Here is a 6,539-nt window from a genome sequence, read left to right on the forward strand (position 1 = left end):
TCCTTGATATTAAACTACATAAGGTGGGTATATAGAGTCAAATAATGGGATTATATGTGTGCAATCATTAAATCATTCAAATGTGCCTATTATGCCTTTTTCATATTTCCTATCACTTTGTCACAACAGTGGATACTTGTATTACACATGGCCCCATTTTGAAATCATAAAGTCAACATAATACTTTGTAATGTGATTTTGATTTTTTTTCCACTCTCTGCTATATGATTTCACTGGGAAGAGGTATTCTTGTCACATCACACATCACAGGACCCCACCCACATTTGTTTAAACCATCTGTTTGTGAGCTGCAGCCAATTAAAAGAAAGCTAGCTTAAAAGGAGGGTTGAGAAATAGCTAAAACTGCTTGTTTCAGGCAGGATAAACTGAGGGACAGCATCAGCACCCACTAAGTAAATTAGAACTGTGAATTAGGCAAAGTTACTCTAATAGAGTACAAAAAATGCAGAGCTGGAATACCCCAATATCACAGCAAAGCGTGAAATAGACACAACGGCCCTCTGTGTCTGTTTCATGCTTTGACTCCCAGTAATGCAACTGGACAGAAGTTGCATTACCAGCATAGGGAGAAAATATATTTAAAGCCAAGAAGTCGACAGTGAGCACAAAACATATCAAGTAGGGACCTACATTCCAGGGTCCTTAATCGACAGAAACAAATAAGCTAGGAGGCTAATATGTATTTACATGAAAATATGTTAATAATGTTTGTTTAAATGCTTTCTTGTTTTCATGTTGGCTTCAAATAAAATATCTCCATCTGCTGTTACTGCAACTTCTGCATGCGTGTCCATGTTTTGGAGATACAAAGCATGAAATGGACACGGTGGACCAGCATGTCTATCATGTCGATACCGGGTTGGCTGGAGATGGAAAATTACATTTAGTTTGCTACATTATATGATGACAAATCAAATGAAAAAAATGTGTCAAATTATGGAGAAAAATGTGATTCATAGTTTGAAGTCCCAAAAAAAGGAACTTAAATTTATTGATTCTTTATGTGGTGCTATCTAACACAGCTGTACAATAATGAAGTAGTATGGGCACACAGCAAATAGCACTACTACAATACAAATCCAAATGCAAGTAGTTTTATTTTCGAAACACTCGCCAGTGGGATGTAAAATAGCACATAATACACACATATCCTTCTGAAATTGTCTCGTAATCGCAGTCAAGCGGTTACAAGACAAGTCAGCGTATCTAGATCTTGGAAGTTTTCGCTTCAGAAGACAGTCTGTACTCGCTGGAAGACCTACCTACACACACAAATACTCATGTCTTGGATAATGACGTGCAGTGAATCAAGTGACACACAGATCCCTCCTTTCAAACACACTCGAACCCACCACAGGGGAGGACAGACCGCCACAAAAAGCCAAACTCCATATGAGAACCAAACAAACAAGAAGATTTACTCAAGACGAGCGAGACCAGACGAGGATTACGGTCGACTACATAAACGCAAACACGAAGGACGTACAGGAGTGACTTGGATGTCGCAGACCACACTCGGCTTTAGGTTTCTGACCACAGTTTGCAGTCTCGAGATTTGGATGTAGGTTAGCAGTGCTCATCTCGTTCTGTCTGCGTTTAAAAAGCATCCAGACCTTTCGTCCTTCGTCTGACCGCAGATATCCTACAGTTTCTGCCAAGTCTTCCTTTGGCTTCCGTCCAGCAGGCAAATGCAAACCTCCCCTCCGTCATTTCCCTCCACCGTCTCACCCCTCTCTCTCCATCTTCTTTTTCTTCTTCTCTAACTGTTGTGTAAACCTCATAATTACAACCATGGGGAATTTTCATGTTTGTACAAGAAATGAAGTTTGACATGGCCCTTAAAGGTACAGCGAGCTGAGTGACCCCGAGCTCCCCTGAAAGTATTCAAGCCCCACCAGAGCGAATTAAAAACGCATCGTCATTAATCTCCAGTGCCATCATTTTTTCTTCAGAAAAGCTTTTTTTTTGGTTTATTTTTTTAGAACTTACAAGGTTTCCATTCCACCCGTCCATCTTAACGGTAAAGCACTATTACCACTAATCCTGCTGTCTGACTCGGGCCTGGGACCCTCTTCACACGGACAGCCAAGAGAGAGAAACCCCATCTGGGCCCAGCCAACCAAAACCGCACGGCTTTATGAAGGACGTGTGAAAACTCTGCAAATATCTGGGTTTGGAGTAATAAGAGGGAATCTGATGTATAGCACGGAAACATAAGCGCGCCTTCTTTGTTTTTGTTCTCTTGCCCGCGCCTTCTTCATGCTCTTTTCCCTCATGTATCACCGGATTTCTGTTTGCACTGCTGATACATTCTTTGTGGCTGATAGTTGTATCAAACCTAATTTTAACTGGCACAAGTCAAAAGCAAATACCAGTGTTCCAGCAGTGAAGCGTGACACACACACAGTTTTCTTTGTTTAAAGATACAACAGTGTGCCGGGGGTGTAAAATTAATCAACAAAAGACTGCCTTTTTTGTTTCCAGTCGTATATAATTGTCCACAGATCCTCATCCAATATTTGAGTAGCAAGCAGTGTTTAATGGGCTTGCATTCTTAAAATAAAACCAAGTATGTTTAAGTCTGAGCACCATTTTCATGCCAACAGCCTTCAGTCACTATGACCTGATCTCTTGCAACTTTGCAAAATGTGGCTCACATCTATTTTTATTAGTGCTGGGAACAACAACTCAGGACACATAAAACTGTTGTCATTTTCCCATAACTGCAAAAAGACAGAGTTATGGGAAGATTGATTTCAAAATGTCTTTAGTCACAATGAACACATTCAAATGTCCCAGCAGAAGAAACAAAAGTCATGCTGGAGCCATCTTTTCATAGCTTTTCTAAGAGCAGCTAATAACAATTCATTGTTACTACTTCAAAAAAAAAAAGACACTATGATGCTCCCTACTAGAAAGTCTAACAAGTCAAAACCCTTAAGCTGTAGAATAGTAGATAACAAATATGAAGTCTCGTGGCTTTGTCAGTCAAGAGCTACAGAGGAGCTGAATAGTTTCACTTTGCTTTGCTAAAATTAAGACGCATATAGTCTTAAGTCTCAGCATCCCACAGAAACTCGTGCAAATAAGGCCAGATTTAAATCCCAGTGGTGCGAGGGCTGCTTAAACATGAGACGCACTGTATCAGCAGGACTGGAAGGGCCACTCTGGGAGAGGGCTGGTCCAAGTGAGTTTGTATACCTCATACATTTTCCTTTCCTGTTTTTTCAGACTGACTGTTGTCAATACAAACCAAAGCCTGTCAAATATATGTGTTTTTTTGCATTGTGCTTCACTTGCATAATAACCAATTATGATCTTGTGGATGGATAATAAAACAAAGGGACCCCACACTGCGTGAAGTGACTAAATACTCCCTGTCGTAATTTTGACTCCTTTGGGGTCATTTTGGGTGTTATCTGGGTTGCTTTGTTTCCCTTTGGTCTCTTTTGTATGTCTTTGTGGTCGTTTCCTGTGTCTCACTGGAGTTATTTTGTGTGTCATTAGGTTTGTATCAAGTCTCTTTATGTTGGCATGTGTCTCCCTGTGGTCTTGGGGGGTAGGTTTTATGTCTCTTTGTGGCGCGGTTGCGTTTCCTTTGGGATCCGAATAGAAAGGTGCATTTAACAGCGCTGAGCAGCAGATTATATCATATTTAAATATAATGATTAGTTATGTGGTCAGCAAAAACAGCTCAACATATGTGGCTCAAAAGTGACAGCGAGAAATACAATAACTTCCAGTGTGGTTTGACTTTTTTAGACTATTTTAGAGGCTGTTTTGTAGTCTGTGGCCAGAGATTCAAAGAGCGTCCACACAGGAAGGCCCTCGCAGCAATAGGGTGACCAGAGACCACAGAATTCAGTGACCTGGTGAGTCGAGCAACTAAAGTGACAACCAGTGCTGGTAAAGGATACCACTGATTATCATATGAAACTGTAATAAATACTTTAAAGGCAACAGGAGCCTGAAATATCGACTATTATCCAAAAGAAAATGCCATAAAAGCAAATCACTGTATATGTGGCTGGGGTTTCAGGCTGATATTAACTAAGAGCTAAGGTTATATTTGTATACTTGAAATTAAAGAGAGCTTGACAGAGTTAAAGTGGTAACAAAGTTGAGGTAGCCTCAATAGACAGTTCGCACAGTATGACTGAACTGCTTATCTTTGCCATTAGCATTTTAAGTTAGCCTAAATTTACCAGTGTCAAATGGATTACAGGGTGTGATTCAACAGGTTTAGGAATTAGCCTATAACTAATTTAAATTTAGTCACTCCCCTCTACACTGTCTTCGACAGTGTTCAGTGTGACACTCTACAAGGTAACAAACATGTAGCAGCAAGCTAACACAAAGCTCCACACAAAGTTCTTGTAAACACATTACATTTTTAACTAAATTCACTGATTACAGATACATACATTACAGATAGAGATATGGACATTACTTTATTTTTATTGCATAAAAGTCCAGAGCAGAAACAACCACATTATGCTGCTAACACAACTTAGCACAGAGTATGCTAATGCAGAGCTAGCAGAGAACCCAAAGTAATTATAAAGCTGTGTAAGCTGACCCCCAGCCCAGCAGCCAGAGCCTGAAATTTGTTGCCTGAACAGCAGGTAGCAAAAACAGTGATGAGCAGTCGTTTCTAAAAGTAAAATCACTGTGACGATCACTTTGAAGTCCCTTTAGGCTGGTTTTCAACTTTGCTTTGTGTTCATACTCATGTGTGTCCTCATGTGTTCTGTGGAACTGGAGCTAAGGTTTATATTGTTAAAACTAGTAATAATGAGAGGTCAGGTCATTTTACTGACCATCGAGAAAGTAATGCAAGAAATGATTTTAAGGTATTTACTGCATTACTTTTAAGAAAAGTAACGAGCAATGTGTAATACATTACCTTTTTTGAGTAATGACACCGATCTTCACATGCATCTTTCAGTCAGACTGCTGTTTCAATCGACAGAAGTCCTCTTGAACTTCTTTTGCTTTATTTGACCACAGTTCATAAACTTGTACGAAAAGCAAACACAGACTTCTCTTTAAAGCAAACCCAACTTTCGTGTGGAACATCATTGCATCTAATGAGACACAGTTCCATCACAAAAAAGAGGGCTCTGCAAAGATCATAGCTGTTTAGTGGTAAAATTTTACATGTACTAGCCTGAGCCTCATATGTGGTGAAATCTTTAAAACTGCTTTCCTGCAACACTGAAATTGAGAATGGCTCTCAAGGACTCTGTATTTTCCTCTTAACACCCTATCCAGTACACTGCTTACTGCGGCATTTTTTAAGTGCCATTATTAGGTGGTATTATGAGGTGAATTACAGTATATCTTCGAACACACATGCTTACTTCAATAATACTATAAATGTACATAAAGGCTCCCCTCCACACACATAGCACTTGGTACACCCCCACACCCTCTCTTTACATCTCAGATACTGATAGACCCCCATTACTTTAATATGAAAATTACAACCACATGGAATTTCTCCCATGGTTCAAACATACAGCGGCTGGTGACCACACCGTATGGCAGCCTGTCGCTCCACTTCTGTGTTTTTTTTCACCCTCCTCCCCTCCACTGATCAGGCACTTCAAGCTTTGCCAACCATAACACAGTTGGCACAGGACTTGGCCTCCCATCACTGCCGTGCACGCAAATGTTGTTTCACTTCTTTCTTCTCTTTTTTCCTCATCATCTGTTTATTTTTTTTTTCCTTTCCGAATGGAAATTTTGAGGTCGACTGGTGTTGCCTGTTCCGGGCGAACAGTTCCAAACACAAAGGGTAGGATGAAGAATGGATGGAGGGTTGAAAAAAGACAGTAAGAAGTCGCTGGGCAAATTCAGTTTTTTAACCGGCATTGAGGGAGCTTCAAAACAGCTCCCATGTGTTCTTTATTTCAGCTGGGGTTCGATTGCAAATGGAGCAAGGCAAGAGCTGGCTAGACCCTCTAGCCGACACACAAGTACTACACACACATACACACTGAAAGACGTACATACTCTGCCCACTGTCCCCATCCGCCAACCACATCCACTGACTACAAACCGATACAGAGCAGGGGGACTGTACTTTCCCAGACCCTGCTGCCAGTTTGGACTTATTACATTACCTAGATTTACTTTATGACAGTACAACAAGACATTGTGGTTTATAGGAATGCAGAACTGTCTTACAAAGCCATGAATATACACATAGAAGATTACAGTCATCCAGGGGAGGCAACTGAGAACACTTTCTCTTTTCCAGGAGCAACAGTCTGTTTCATATTCAGCCACTCTCAGGCCTGAGAGATGCCAGGGGCCTCTTCGCTGCTGAGCAAAACTTCCTGGCTTGCAAAAAGGTAAACAACCTTGTTGATGAAGGGGAAAGAAATGATCATTCATTTAACATCTTTTCATCATCTTGGATGGTCAAAAAGATTGAAAAGATCATGTAGCACAAACTCCACAGTTCATGTTTATATTATGAAGTTTTTTGGCCAAAGCTACTTTTAACATCC

This window comes from Oreochromis niloticus, linkage group LG13 (assembly GCF_001858045.2).
Source record: "Oreochromis niloticus isolate F11D_XX linkage group LG13, O_niloticus_UMD_NMBU, whole genome shotgun sequence".
NCBI classification, from domain to species: Eukaryota; Metazoa; Chordata; class Actinopteri; order Cichliformes; family Cichlidae; genus Oreochromis; species Oreochromis niloticus.